The sequence below is a fragment of the Haliotis rubra genome, unplaced genomic scaffold (assembly GCF_003918875.1).
Source record: "Haliotis rubra isolate DU_JTF1 unplaced genomic scaffold, ASM391887v1 Scf2458, whole genome shotgun sequence".
Taxonomy (NCBI): domain Eukaryota; kingdom Metazoa; phylum Mollusca; class Gastropoda; order Lepetellida; family Haliotidae; genus Haliotis; species Haliotis rubra.
Window position 1 is genome coordinate 13,073 of NW_025766512.1, and position 17,003 is coordinate 30,075.

General features: G+C 39.6%; 1 long non-coding RNA gene across 1 annotated transcript; it reads right to left on the reverse strand.

Annotated features, from left to right (window-relative positions):
• Window positions 1–2,384: 2,384 nt before the first annotated feature.
• Window positions 2,385–16,390, reverse strand: LOC124279056. Its single transcript, XR_006899283.1, has 3 exons — window positions 16,380–16,390; window positions 12,508–12,861; window positions 2,385–2,396 (listed from the first exon to the last, which is right to left on the reverse strand). It is a non-coding gene; the product is annotated as an uncharacterized LOC124279056 (long non-coding RNA).
• Between the last annotated feature and the right edge of the window lie 613 nt (window positions 16,391–17,003).

The following is a 17,003-nucleotide window of genomic DNA, read 5'->3' on the forward strand; positions in this document are numbered from 1 at the left end:
TTTTAATACCAGTAAGACAGAAATTATGTCAGTAAAATCGTATAAAGGTATAAGTGTTTCAATTGATAGGTCAACAAATATTCAGAGAAAATGCCTTGCTGTTAATGATCCCATCTGTTGTATATATGTCTGTTATATTGATTATTACGTTATGATAGGATCACGTTATCGTAACATTAGGTTGATTATTATGATAGGATTTAGGTTTCCCTTATGTATGTCTGTTATATTGATTATTATGATAGGATCACGTTATCGTAACATTAGGTTCCCCTTACTATGTATGTCTGTTATATTGATTATTATGATAGGATCACGTTATCGTAACATTAGGTTCCCCTTACTATGTATGTCTGTTATATTGATTATTATGATAGGATCACGTTATCGTAACATTAGGTTCCCCCTTACTATGTATGTCTGTTATATTGATTATTATGATAGGATCACGTTATCGTAACATTAGGTTCCCCTTACTATGTATGTCTGTTATATTGATTATTATGATAGGATCACGTTATCGTAACATTAGGTTCCCCTTACTATGTATGTCTGTTATATTGATTATTATGATAGGATCACGTTATCGTAACATTAGGTTCCCCTTACTATGTATGTCTGTTATATTGATTATTATGATAGGATCACGTTATCGTAACATTAGGTTCCCCTTACTATGTATGTCTGTTATATTGATTATTATGATAGGATCACGTTATCGTAACATTAGGTTTCCCCTTACTATGTATGTCTGTTATATTGATTATTATGATAGGATCACGTTATCGTAACATTAGGTTCCCCCCTTACTATGTATGTCTGTTATATTGATTATTATGATAGGATCACGTTATCGTAACATTAGGTTCCCCTTACTATGTATGTCTGTTATATTGATTATTATGATAGGATCACGTTATCGTAACATTAGGTTCCCCTTACTATGTATGTCTGTTATATTGATTATTATGATAGGATCATGTTATCGTAACATTATTAGGGTTCCCCTTACTATGTATGTCTGTTATATTGATTATTATGATAGGATCACGTTATCGTAACATTAGGTTCCCCTTACTATGTATGAATATGGCCAGCTATTATACACCAGCAGTTCGTTTGTTTTCAATTCCGTAAACGACATGAAACGAATGTGCAGAGCCAAAGTTAAGACTTTGAAGCGGAATGTTCACTATAAATATATGTCAACGACATACTTTTTATAATAGATTTACCCTTCTTAAACCAGCTGATAGTTACAAAACATCAAATTTATCAATTTAATTCGATTTAAAAATGGATTGCAGTCTGCATACAGATTGCAACATACGGAAGTCATCTCAAAATATTGAGCTAAACTCATGGAGTTTATAAACGTCATTTTAGGTAGAATATAATATTATGGAGATAACATTTAAAAAATGAAATTGCGATTCATTGCAGCACAAAATATTACATTATGAAATCAACGGATATACTCATTATATGATATTGATTAATATACGCCTGACACCAACCAACCAACCACATACACACACACACGTGTGTTTACGTCACAGATTCAAAAGTTTACCTGTTTGTCTTCAGCCACACCCAACCCGAAAATCCCACCCCTCATCAATTCAGTTGTTAATGCAAATTAATTATGGAAATTGAATTATTCAAGAGTTAAGTCCCTCCATATATATGTATATTCGATATCGGTGTGGTGCGGGAGACCAATTTGCTACTTTAGTACTCAGTCTTTAATCCAGTTTAAACAAAAGCGTTCGTGCGACCATGCTTCATGGTGAAAACGATTCTGTATTTTGATTGAGCGTGTGTGAAAAAAAGAGGCGTGTTTTACATATTCTTGTTCGGGGCGAGAATAAATTTGCCTGCCATATTTGGCACGGACGATTCAGCCCCGAACAATGCATAGTTAGCAGACACTCGGTTGTCTGCTGTCGGCTGTCATTCGAAGTTGGACTAACCCTGACTGCTTGAAAAGGTGACAATCAATGTTTTTCATAATTGAACTGCTATTTATGCATTTGTTAAGATGTATATCGTCAATGTCTGCTGTTTGTAAAATAAGTTGGCATGTTTCCCACAAATTAACCAAAAATCGAGTCTGGATATCTACCGCGTTGATTCCATCTGCATTGGTCGCGTATGAAGAAATTCTCGTCGCTATTCAAGAGTGTTTGTACATGATATTATAAGCAAGGTATTGTGTGAATTTGTTACCATGAACATAGTCACTCTGAGTACCGTGCATGTGCAAATTAGAGATACAGTGTTTGATTGATTCACCGCATAATCAGCAGAACACATTTTCCTCCATTCGACCTTGCAGATGATACTCGCTTGGAGTTTTTCAGTGCATGTGTTCGTCGTTAGAGGCGCATGAAAGCCTGAATGACTGGAAAAAGCCTTTCAAATAGTGTCTGTCTGTATTCACAATGACCCATTTAATTCATAAATACCACCAAAGATAAGATGTTTGACAGGTGAAGTGAGAGCCGCAAGGCGTGCTGACATTTGACGATATCTCAAATGCTATTTACCTACAGCGACCAAGCATTGCGTAAAGTAATATTTCTATTTTCGCAGCAAAAGGCAACCTTATATATATCAAATATTCTCTACAGCCGTCGATACTTAGTAATCATAGATAAATTACCAGATTCGTACAATATTATCTCCCTGCTTGGTCTGAATGTCGTCTTGATGTCAAGGTCAGATTTGTTTGTAGGAAAATATTTTTTCTCAAGGTCGTTTCCGTGCGCGTGGTGACATTGTGACTGAAACGGCATACGACAATATAAATTTTACGTGTGTTCATCAGCTGATTACCTTTAATACAATTTTTAAACCGACAACTTCTAATTGATTGATCATTTGACAGGACCAAATGGCATCAAAAGGAAATAACCAGGTAGTTATGCATATGTTATCCAACATGTCAACACGGGACAACACTTACAACGTTCAGGTCAATCGGGATTGTGTCAGTCGTGGCATGTTTGATTAACGCCGATTTATACCACCTTTGTTTGACTTCCAACTCAAATTTATGTTATATGTCAATAGATCAGTTGATGATAGCCAAACAAAATGACTGTCAGTGCATATCAAATTATCATGAAACGGCACTCAAAGGTCTAGTTTTGCAACTTTTGCTGGTACTATTTCTAAAGCCAATGTCTCAAAAAATAAAGGAAAGATTTCCGCCCGTAACCCCGTATTTTGTTTAATCATTATACATCTAAGAATATACGCCTATGTTTTTTTTTATAAACAGCCTATACCTAACCCTAAAATCTAACCCTAAATTCTAGCCCCAAACCTCAAAATAATCCTAAGGAATAGAATGCATTTCAAGCGGGGTTACGGGCGGAACTCTTGCCAAAATGAATAGTGAGTATCTGTAAATATGTATATATTCTGTCATTACAAGTCCAGAATAATAGGTTATAAGCCACATGTCAGGGTCGTTATATGTATGTTAAATGCTTTGTAGTCAATAACACATTGAGTCAGACTTTTGGTATTGCATGAAAACATCAGTGGTGAGGACTAAATGTTAGTTTTAGTGGGCTATCTTGGTTTCCTGTGGGTATATAAAAGTTGTGTGTCATAACCTAGCATATCCAAAACTGCAAGCGACCAAAACGTAATGAAATAGTATTTTTAAGAGGATGTATCCAAAGTCTCATTTTGCTCTTACTTCATCAGAACCACTACATGATAAGTTTGCAGTGGTCCTGGTGGCCAGTGAATTTTGTATTGATGGTAATGTAAATCTACAAATGTTATTTTGGACCAGTGAAGTACAGACAGAACCACTAATTACTGTCCCTCGTTGGTCCTGTAGTCTAGTGGGAAATTTTGAAGGTTTCTTTCCCTGATCCTCCACTAGATTTCAATTTCAATAGCATGAGCAAATCATAAAGCACATACAGTAATAGTGGCATTGTAATGTAAGGGTGAAACGATACATCGATGCACCAGTGTATCATGTGAAGATGACATACACATGTCTTGGTTTTAAGGATACAAGATTTGCTATTATAGGTTTGTAGCTTCTCTTTCAACAACCCTCCAGCGTTTGTTGCACTCAAAAGACTCAAATATTGAAAAACATTTTGTAATCAGCATTTCAAGTTTACTTCTAACTACAACCACTACTAGCACTTTTCTTTGCTTGAGCTTTTCCTTTTGAGCCTGCTGTAAAATATGATTTTATACCCCACCATCCCCATGCCCCAGGAAAATGACAGACCTAACCAGTTCATGCACCCTTCCGTCCTGATTACTGTTGAGTGCAGCATTGTACCTAGACTAATGTTTAGTCTCTGAATATATATATGTCATTTTGATTTTAACAAATAAACCCATTTCAATTGAAAAGGAACCCTAGGGAGACCAGAGAGATCTAGACTTGCTTCATTTACGGCTTTAGCATTGCAGGGAGTGCTGGGCTGTAGGGACAATAATATGGTTCGGGGACTGTGAGACACACTACATTGTACCTCACTCTGTCTTTTCATATTTTGTCAACTGAAATTGCTTGCAGTTGTGCAGAGTTTTGTAAAATGTCAGTATCCTGTGATGGGTGGGATTCAAACCTTCAACCTTCCAATCAAATCCACATCACCGTCAGACAAGGCAAGGTGTCATCCTTGGGATGACTCTACTACAAATTGATCATTTCCATTAATTAAGTGTTTATTTCCACAGATGGCACAACTTTTAGCTAACGATTATGTATTTTGATTGAGCGTGTGAAAAAAAAGAGGCGTGTTTTACATAACGGCTCTCATGGGTCCCACTGAGGGTATTTCTGACGATCTTGCGGGCTTGCTATGGAGATTGTACGTGCGCTTCCAACAATTTTAGGAAATGTGATTATAAATCGGTACTAGTTTCAAAACAATAATATTAGACATATATCTGCATGTAACTAATTAACTTTAATCTTTAACGTGGGGCATATTTCTCATCTCTGTGAATATTTTAGTCAGACTTTTTTTTGGTCATTCGTATATTTTCAGCGAATTCATTTAAAATTCCACTTTCGGTATGACTGCAAGGTTACACGAATGGTTCAGTTTGAGAAATATTTTACAGTGATTTTTGAGTTTCTGCTTTGGGATTTAATGTAGCTTTCATAAATTTTATTTACATATTGAATAAAACAAATCCCATTTGTGATTATCAAACCCTGTTTAGAAATATAATTGGAAATATAAGGTGAACATCTGGTAATAATGACGTCAGAATAAATATGTATCAAATACATTTTTCTCCTTCTTTTAGTTGTATCAAAAAGGTTTAATTCTTTAAAGACATAAACAGCTGTGCAATGTATGATTACTTCGGTGATATGAAGTACCATCGGAATCAAGACAAGAATAGAGTTATCGTTCCTGTTTAAAGTAGTTCTGATGTTCATGCGCCAACATGAAATCCTTCCAGAGGGGCACGAGTCGCTACATTCGTGTCCAACTCGTGTTATTCCGGGACAAGCCGAATAGCGACTGGTTATATTGTTACTCCTTGGTGTAGATGAAAAGTCACTTACTGACAACATGGCATATCACACAAGACATAAATCTTACTGAAGACGGACACCTTATTAAACGGACGTAGATGTGGGATGGATGTAGGTATGAGTGGTGAGTGGTGTATCCATCTCCCTTCGATGTAGGTATCAGGAGTGAGTGGGGTACCTATCTACCCTGGATGTAGGTGTGAGTAGTGAGTGGTGGTCTCATTAGGGTTGCTTCATGGTCTGCGGCAGGCGTCAGCATATTCACAGCCGCCGCCATGTTGAATGTACAGAGAACGTAGCTAACGGAATGTGTTGCCTCAATATTGAGCGCCATTGTGTACTTTCCACCGTAAGGGTAAGCCATGTTGTAATGGATGATGTGCTGTATTAGAAACGATACATAGGATGGTTGTGAGATTTGTGAGAGGCCTAATGGTGAATTGTTTGCAGATTTCGTGTGCCATAGTACTGTGCCCCCCTGCCATGACTACATGGGATGGCCTAACCTTCGTATTATTATCGTGAAGCGCTCATAAAATCTAGAGCACACATTGTGTAATTGTAGTAATTACTTTTTGTACATTGTAATTTCATTTGTTCCCTGCACACTTACTTGGTGTGTAAAGGCAGCACTAATTTGCACATTGTGTTGCACGTTTGATTTTGTGTTTTGCAAATAATGCAAACTGCCCAAAGAGCCGTTAATAAATTAACTTGGAAAACTGTTTTGTATTCCTTCTGGGAGGAGTGTACACATAAGATTGGATAGATAAGAAGGAGTAGTTACAATTAGACAGCAGAATCAAGAAACAAGATTGATCGAAAAGGTGCTCCAAGGGCTAAGGATACAGATTGAAATTACCTACCCTAACACAGTTAACCCTAAAGATTGTAAAGGGGGTCATTGATAGGAAAGGGGATCAAGGGCTAAGGATACAGATGGAGATACCTACCTAACCCTAACACAGCTAACCCTAAGGATTGTAAAGGGGGTGACTGATCGGAAAGGGGATCCAAGGGCTAAGGATACAGATGGAGGTACCCCACCCTAACCCTAGTACAGCTAACCCTAAGGATTGTAAAGGGGTGATTGATCGGAAAGGGGATTCAAGGGCTAAAGATACAGATGTGTCCCCGTTTACAGACATTGGAGTAATCCGGACAGCAAACATTTAGCCTCAGTAATATGCTAATGAGACACGATGGAGAGTTTGTGACATAGGAAAACAAGGTCAAGGTTTTCTATTTGCAAATTGTGTCTTGCTATGACCAAATATAAACCAGTGTTGTGTAACTTGCAGTTAGCAAAGCATTAACCAAGGTTGTTTACTTTGCAGAGTGACTGGAGCAGCTGCATCTAAGATAAAAGGAAAAACAAGACCTTTTGTGGACATATTGAATTCACAAAGGGTGCAGTGTGGCACGAGGCAGTGCTGTAATTTGCACCATTACAGATGCAGTGTGGCGGTGCTGGAGGAGATAGATGATGGTGCTTCTTGAGGGATGCAGATGTGGCATCTTGAGGGGGCAGTCATGAGGCAGTGCTGTAACCTGCACCATTACACAGGACAGACAGATGATGGTGCTTCTTGAGGATGCAGTGTGGCATGAGGCAGTGCTGTAACCTGCACCATTACACAGGACAGATAGATGATGGTGCTTCTTGAGGATGCAGTGTGGCATGAGGCAGTGCTGTAACCTGCACCATTACACAGGACAGACAGATGATGGTGCTTCTTGAGGATGCAGTGTGGTATGAGGCAGTGCTGTAACCTGCACCATTACACAGGACAGACAGGCAGGTCCTGCTGTAACCTGCACCATTACACAGGACAGACAGATAGTGCAGCCTCTAGTGCAGGATGCATAGCCTTCAACGTGTGTGCTGTAGCCATTGCCATGCCGTCTATGATCGTGTTGAATTACATCTCAGTATATTCTCAGTATAATTTCGTGGACTTTTCAAAATGATTTGTGTCTACAGATGTAGCCTCAAATAATAAAATTGTGGACGCATTGTTTGATTTTATTCGTAAATAGTTTTGAAATATAGGAATTTAACTTGACCTGTATTTCATGAAGTATTCCGATATACAGAGACAATCAGTGTTCTGGGGTAAGACGCCATGTTAAGCAGGGAGTATCATCGCAGTTGACGACATACAGATATGCCCAGGTGAACAGCTGAAATATGTTGCCAATCAATACCAATGATCCAGAAAACTTTGACATGCAAGGATTTGGGTTCCATAAAAAGAATTGGCCTAACTAAATCAGTCAAATTAGCAATTTGTATGAAAATTGCGTTTCCATGGTGACGTTGAAAGTGTGTTATAATACCTTGTGCCCCTCAAGCACGCATGTACAGAAGTACAGGTACGCATCCCAGAGCATAAAGAGCAACAATATCACCATAATATGTAATAAAACCCATCCTTACAAACCAGTGGTTGATAGAGTGAGTGAGTGATTGAATGGTCAACTTTTATAACCTGTCATCAGTAAGAGACCTGTCTACGTCAAAGAGCAACAATATCACCATACTCTGTAATAAAATCCCTCCGTTTATATTCAATATTGTGGCCGTGAGCAAGAATAAATTGTTGCTGGAATGGTTGTTCATGTATGGACTGTCCACTGACGTTTGAATTTAAAAAAAAACCCGACTCTATACTGACTGTCCGACAGTCAACTCTGCGTGGGGCCTTTAAAGTGGCATTGCAGATGACACGGTGTTTAGCAACATGAACTTTTTTCGAATTCTACTCGTTACCGACTGCGGCACAGTCCACAATACCCTTCATATTGTCAATTTTCCTATTTATGCATAAAACCTTCGGAACGACTGTGGGAAACTTGCATCATGTTAATCACATTTAGTAATATTTTGGCTGCCAACACCACTAAGTTTGGCACGGCTGTTCATGCACCTGTATATTTTTACCACGGATGTTGGGAAGAGGTTACTCATATGGTTTGTTCTCCAGATACAATAGAATAAGTTCAAAAAGGAATCCAACCCAAGTGACCAATAATTTGGCATGTCTCCATTTCCTCAGTTCCGGAAATTGTTCAGGGCTCCTTTAGGATCATATATGTTGTTTTGTAGATATATTTATATTTAAATACTTTATTCCAGGGACTGAACGCTAGTATAAAGAATGGTGCAGTGGTGCCGGGAGTGTTTGAGTGAGTGAGTGAGTTGAGTTTTACCGGTCTTTTAGCAATATTCCAGCAATATCACGGCAGGGGACACCAGACTTCACACTGGTAATAGGCGCGACCAACTTAGAATGGGGACCATCGCGCGTAGGGGAAACATACTCGCGATACATAATCACTGGTTTGTGTGGACCAATCAGTTTGAATGGAGAATTGTTGGTGCACGTGGAGGCAGAAAGGTGAGGTGTAATAATATATGCATTGAGAGAGAGAGAGAGAGAGAGAAAAGAGAGAGAGAGAGAGAGAGAGAGAGAGAGAGAGAGAGAGAGAGAGAGAGATGTTATGACTCACCTTGAAACTACAGTCGCCACGATACAATGTATTTGATGTGAAACAGTGTGTGACGTCATTGGTAGCAATACGGTCATTCAGCCTCCCGAGCCAGTGCGATATGGGGTTTATTCACCTCTTCCATTGTTACATGTTTACAATCTCACAATCACTGTACAACAACCTGTTTCAATGTTACACACACGCAGACCGATGACATGTCGGTGAGTACCAGTTTATATGTCGTGAAGCTGATTTCCTCAGACAAGATATAACATAAACATACATTCTTCCATGAATATGTCCATGTTTTCTGAATGATTAATAGTATGAGTGTTTGTGGGGTTTGTGTTGGGTATGAACATTACATGGTTGGTTGAAGCTCAGTTATTCCATCAGCCACTGATTTGTGGAAGCTACTCTATCAACCACTGGTTTCTTCAGGCTTAGTCACTCTATCAACCACTGGTTAATCGAGGATTAATGACACTATCAACCATTGATTTGTAGAAACTCGGTCAATTATATCAACCACTGGGTTGTAGTAGCTCAGTCAATCTATCCAATACTAATTTGTCGAAGTTCATGGAAGTTCAGTCACCCTGGTTTGTAGAGGGTGAGTCATTCTATCAACCACTGGTTTCTCGAAGCTCAGACATTCCATCAACCACTGGTTTGTTAAAGGTAATTCATTTTATCAACCACTAGTTTCTTATAGCTCCGTCACACTATTAACCACTGGTTCGTGGAAGCTCAGTAACTCTATCAACCACTGGTTTGTTAAATCTCTGTCATTCTATTAACCACTAGTTTGTAGAATCCCTGTAACTCTATCAACCGCTGATTTTTCTGAATTTCTGTCATTCTATTAACCACTGGTTTGTTGAATATCTGTCATTCTATTTACCACTGGTTTGTTGAATCTCTGTCATTCTATTAACCACTGAATTGTTGAATTGTTGAAAAAATGTGTCATTCTATTAACCACTGGTTTTAGAACCTCAGTCACTCTATCAATCACAGTGTGAACTGCTTATTGTGTTTCCGCTCCTTCCCGAGTCTGACATGGTTGACACATGTCATTGTATCTAATAGCGTAGAAGGGGCGGTGGGTAGCCTATGTGGTTACAGCGCTGGCTAGTCACGCCGAAGACCCGGGTTCGATTCCCCACATGGGCACAATGTGTTAAGCCCATTTCTGGTGTCCCCCGCCGTGATATTGCTGGAATATTGCTAAAAGCGGCGTAAAACTAAACTCAGTCAGTCAGTCAGCCAATAGCGTAGATGGATGCTCATGATGTTGATCATTGTCTGGACCAGGCTCGATTATTACTACAGACCTCCGTCATATTGTTGGAATATTGCTGAGTGCGGCGTAAAACTAAACACACACTTATTGTGTTCCCGCCCATTGCGCAGAGACAAAGAACGGCGTTTTATACATATTTTACGTGCGCTTCTGTGGGCTAACATGAAGCGTCTCTAAACTAGGGGCAATTTCTCCACAAACTGGATTAATAGTGACAGAGGATGCTGTGATAAATACATGGATACGCTTATGATTCTTAATGTCTCTCTGCAATATTGGTACTAACTACTATTGTATATTCTGAGGAAGAGGCTGAAATGGGTTGTCTTACAGTATACACTCTCAAGGTTTATAAAAGCTGAGGCGACTTGTTAACAAGAGGGTATGGTTTAATATACATATGTAATAGACAGCCTTCCTGAAGAAAGATCCCCTACCGTGTGGACAGCTCACTCACTCACTTTATCAACCACTCACACACTCACTCACTCACTCATTCACTCTATAACAAAGACTGGTTTGTCAAAGCCGATATTATTTCACTTTGATGGAGATACAAAGCTACGTGCTGACAACAGAGTATGGTGCAACAGGCATATGTAATAGACAACCTTCCTGAAGATAGCTATTCCACCAAGTGGACAGCTCCCTAAGTGGGTGAGTAAGTGAGTGAGTGAGTGGGTAATCAGTCGTCATGTATGTAATACACCATCAGCTGCCATGTATGTAATACACCATCAGTCGTCATGTATGTAATACACCATCAGCTGCCATGTATGTAATACACCATCAGTCGTCATGTATGTAATACACCATCAGTTGTCACGTATGTAATACACCATCAGTCGTCATGTATGTAATACACCATCAGCTGGTCCAGACTCGCTGCCATACAGCTGGCGCATTGCTCAGTTTATATTTTAAACAAACACCAAAACTGATTACAGTCTGTTCTATTACCACGAGAGGATTTTACGAAACTTGAATAGATTATTACCTCCCCTTGCAAATCTTCAGTCATAGAGGACAGAAAAAGAGATTGTTTATAAATCACATTCGTCACCACTCGCCCCTTTCCGTAACCTCCAAGAAGACCCGTCCCCGTCTCGATGCTTGTTATGTGCGAAATTACGACAAACCAATCAGAACGCGCGTAATAAGTGCGGTGCTTTGATAAAAATAATCACGAGTACTTAAATCGTTTATGGCATAATGTCATTGTTTAAAAGATCATGAAAAATATATATCGTCATATTGAAAGTACAAAGAACGTAGGTAACAGGATTTTGCTGCCTATTATGAAGTTTTAAATAAGAATCATGCGATTGACGGTGAGAGATTCAAATACACGCGCGTGCGTTTGTTCTCATGGGTCCAACTGAGTGTATTTCTGACGATCTTACGGTCTTGTAATGGAGATTGTAGGTGCGCTTCCAACAATTTTAGGAAAACAAATTGATTCATCAAGCGAAGACTTTGAAATACTTCCATAACTACAAAATTATTTACTGTGTATTGTTTTGAGGCTGTTAGACTTGCCAATTTCATGCATAAGCCAGTTTAGAGGGAACAAAGGTTACCCTGCCCTAAACTGAATATTTGTAATTACAATAACCAGTGTTTGGCCATATCAGCTAAAAACAGAGTTTCTCTGTAATAAGTTATGGGTTCCTGGGTGACAGAAAGACATAGTGTATTTGGGAGATAATTTTAAGATATCGAACACTCTCATGTCAATAAAATGTGAATTCAGACCCATAATATATTACATTCCACAAGGGTCCGTTGTTATTATTTACATCAAATCAGCTTCTGGGATTGATGAACAGCCCTTATTTCATGTCTGGGAAACTGAATTACCGCACAGTTAGGCATTAAGGGGACACTGTCAGAAGTTTCTAATGGATGAGGATGACCGAGTGATGGAATTTGGTAGTGAGACATTGTGGTATATCAGCATGTACCAGTATATCAGCGTGTACCAGTATATCAGCCTGTACCAGTATATAATCCTGAACCAGTATATCAGCCTGTACTAGTATATCAGCATGTACCAGTATACCAGCTTATCTTGGGAGATATTTGCTACCTTTGACACGAGCACGTCGACAACATCCTATTTCCCACACCAGGCTGCTGCCATCAAAGGTGTCCAACCCACATATACCCTTTAAAATGCACTTCTAACGACGCATAACACGTACATGTGCAACATTTTGCAAAGGTGCTACACATGTGTGATTTTATGACTGCTTCACTGAGCATGAATACAACAGTGTAGCGATACTCCCGTTTCAACACCAGCATAACTGACATCAATACAACAGTATTTAAATACAACAGGATTTCGGAATTATTTCAAAATAGGCAATTTATGATAATTATCTGACTACTAGTGCACCTCCGTACACATGGCAGGGAAAGTACACAAAAGTTGTGTGCCCTTTGACCATGTGAGCGTATGATGAGAAGAAATAAGACAAAATGTGAGAATGGAGTGCTGTGCCCTTGTCGTCCTCGGCTTGGGTTTAAGGTGATGGGTGCATACTAATGAGTTGGACACGTGGCGGAAGCGTGACAGCAAGCAATGGGATTGGTTTATGTGCTACCGATTAACCAATCAAAAACAATAAACCACGTTTTCTTGAAATATAATATTGAGCGCCATTGTGTACTTTCCACCGTAAGGGTAAGCCACGTTGAAATGGATGATGTGTTGTATTAGAAACGATACATATGGTTGTGAGATTTGGGACAGGCCTAATGGTGAATTGTTTCCAGATTTCGTGTGCCATAGTACTGTGCCCACTGCCATGACTACATGGGATGGCCTAACCTTCGTATTATTATCGTGAAGCGCTCATAAAATCAGAGCACACATTGTGTAATTGTAGTAATTACTTTTGTACATTGTAATTTCATTTGTTCCCTGCACACTTACTTGGTGTGTAAAGGCAGCACTAATTTGCACATTGTGTTGCACGTTTGATTTTGTGCTTTGCAAATAATGCAAACTACCCAAAGAGCCGTTAATAAATTAACTTGGAAAACTGTTTGTATTCCTTCGGGAAAGTATGTACACATAAGATTGGATAGATAAGAAGGAGCAGTTACAGTTAGACAGCAGAATCAAGAAATAAGATTGATCGAAAAGGTGCTCCAAGGGCTAAGTATACAGATTGAAATTACCTACCCTAACACAGTTAACCCTAAGGATTGTAAAGGGGGTCATTGATAGGAAAGGGGATCCAAGGGCTAAGGATACAGATGGAGGTACCCCACCCTAACCCTAACACAGCTAACCCTAAGGATTGTAAAGGGGCTGATTAATAGGAGGGGATCCAAGGGCTAAGGATACAGATAGAGGCATCCTGCCTAAACCTAACCCAGATAACCCTAAGGATTGTAAAGGGGCTGATTAATCGGAAAGGGGATCCAAGGGCTAAGGATACAGTTGGGGGTGACCTACCCTGACCCTAACATAACTAACCCTAAGGATCGGAAAGGGGTGTTGGATCGGAAAGGGGATCCAAGGGCTAAGGATACAGTTGGGGGTGACCTACCCTGGCCCTGATATAACTAACCCGAAGTATCGGAAAGGGGTGTTGGATCGGAAAGGGGATCCAAGGGCTAAGGATACAGTTGGGGGTGACCTACCCTGACCCTAACATAACTAACCCTAAGGATCGGAAAGGGGTGTTGATCGAAAGGGATCCAAGGGCTAAGGATACAGTTGGGGTGACCTACCCTGGCCCTGATATAACTAACCCTAAGGATCGGAAAGGGGTGTTGGATCGGAAAGGGGATCCAAGGGCTAAGGATACAGTTGGGGTGACCTACCCTGGCCCTGATATAACTAACCCTGAAGGATTGGAAAGGGGTGTTGGATCGGAAAGGGGATCCAAGGGCTAAGGATACAGTTGGGGGTGACCTACCCTGGCCCTGATATAACTAACCCTAAGGATTGGAAAGGGGTGTTGGATCGGAAAGGGGATCCAAGGGCTAAGGATACAGATAGAGGCATCCTGCCTAAACCTAACCCAGATAACCCTAAGGATTGTAAAGGGGCTGATTAATCGGAAAGGGGATCCAAGGGCTAAGGATACAGTTGGGGGTGACCTACCCTGACCCTAACATAACTAACCCTAAGGATCGGAAAGGGGTGTTGGATCGGAAAGGGGATCCAAGGGCTAAGGATACAGTTGGGGTGACCTACCCTGGCCCTGATATAACTAACCCTAAGGATTGGAAAGGGGTGTTGGATCGGAAAGGGGATCCAAGGGCTAAGGATACAGTTGGGGGTGACCTACCCTGGCCCTGATATAACTAACCCTAAGGATTGGAAAGGGGTGTTGGATCGGAAAGGGGATCCAAGGGCTAAGGATACAGTTGGGGGTGACCTACCCTGACCCTGATATAACTAACCCTAAGGATTGGAAAGGGGTGTTGGATCGGAAAGGGGATCCAAGGGCTAAGGATAGAGTTGAGGGGTAACCTACCCTATGCCTTTGTATGGCATTAATGAGTAATACATATAAAAGGTGAAATTATGGATGTCAATTGCTTTACTATGAGAAACACTACATATATTCTTACTGTTTCATCGGGTGAATGATTATTATGAAGAAAAAAACCCCAAACAAAACCATGCCAACACCTCATCATGAAAGAGAGATAACCATCACAGAAGCTGACCAAGGCATGTAGTCATGAACTCCCCAGGTTTCCTCCAGCTCGTCAACCACACCCTCTCTGACACCACCACCACCACCACCACCACCTACCTCACCATCCAGAAATACCCCACTGCCAAACTAGGAACTCAACACAAGAAGACCTAGACTTACAACTAGTCTCTGAAATGAACACATTTAACAGAAAAAAGGCTCATAGTGAAAAAAATCAAAATATAATGAAAAGGTGCCCTGAGACGTTCTTCATTTTCAGAGACTAAACAAATCTGCAGAGAGATAATTTACAATGGTTCTTATCACCCACTACTGCTGAAATTGTTTGTGACAGGAATATTTATTGCCCCCACCACCTCCCAGTCCTACTGTCAGTGGTGTGGGCAGTTTTTGGGTAATGAGTATCAAGTGTCACCAAATCTATTTTGAGAGCAAGCAGGGGTACCAGCTAAGAGAAGCATCTCCTGATTTCCTATGGCTGGACAACTGGATCTCACAAAAATTCCAAAATTACTTATATTCTCCAAAATCCAAAGGTTCTGTCTGCACTATATGTGGAAGTTTAATTGATGTTGCATCGAACAGGTGAAAATTTCTTTTATTGGAAGTACTAAGACAGAGCCATGTCTTCTGATCGAAAATGTTCACAGGGAACGTCTTCTACACATACTGTGTATAGAAAATGTTTAGGTGAGGTCACTCGTGTGGACAATACTTTGTGCCTTGAAAAGAAAACTGTAATTAATGTATACTATTACTACCAAAGCTGTGGAACTGAAGAGAAAAAGATGTACAGTAGGATTCAAATAGTATTTCCTTAGGCCTTAGAGACCTTAGATGTTGGTATGCATTACATACTAATAAACAATGGTTTTCGTCTTCAATATATCATTCTTTGCACACAAGACATAATCTATCAACTAAAGTTTCTTTAACATATCTGTCAGTTTCAATTCGTGAAGAACATCTAAATTGAGCAAATGCGGCCCTGAATTTTGAAATTGTGAGTTCTTTGATATACAATCCTAAGCCAAATGATGATTTAAACGAAATATAGATGGAACATTTAGTGCTGCTATCGAAGGCTGCATGCCCATCTTGCTCATAAGATACTTTTAAGTCTGTATACAAACACCGACATAACATTTTTAACACTAACAACACATTGTTCCTCTCAAAGATAGCAAAATCCATGCATGTAGATAATATGTTTGATCTTAGCGGCCCAGTTAGTTTTAACCTTGATACAATCTAGAACTAATAACTTATAACATTTTTTCACAAATCTCGTATCAGGCATATTGCATATTTTACACCAATAAGCAACGGCCCTTTATAAGTTAAACTATACACTGGATAACGTGCACATTCTCCCAAGAATCGTTTACGTGCAAACATTTGTAAAATTTCAACTTCTTGAGAATTATGTAAGCCCCATATTTCCGATCCATAGAGGAGAATAGGGCTAATTTTAGAGTAAAAAATCTTAAAAAATAGATCAGATGGCAATTAAATAATAATAATAATAATAATGGTGCATTTATATAGCGCTAATTCCAAACATAAGGATGCTCAAAGCGTACAAACATGGTTTGATATTAGGGAAAGTCAGGGAAAGCTTGGCGAAAGAGGAAAGTTTTTAGTAAGGATTTAAAGGACGACAACGTTTGAGAGTCTTTGAGTTCTTGGGGCAGATTATTCCACTCCAGTTGCTGCGGCATGAGCAAATGAGAAAATCGAGAAAAATGTGGAGCAGTGCTGTGGTCCTGCTGCCTGTCAGGCGCTTACCACCATCAGTAGGATTAAGTATATGTAAAGATTTAAGTACACTATACAAAATGTTTTGTCACTAAAGTCATTGATAAAGTCACAAATGCCTACATCGTTGAGGTACACTGCTTTGAGCCTAATGATTTATATTTCTCTGTTTGTTTCTTCATCATGGTAATCAAGGGTGACACAACAATGACAGTAG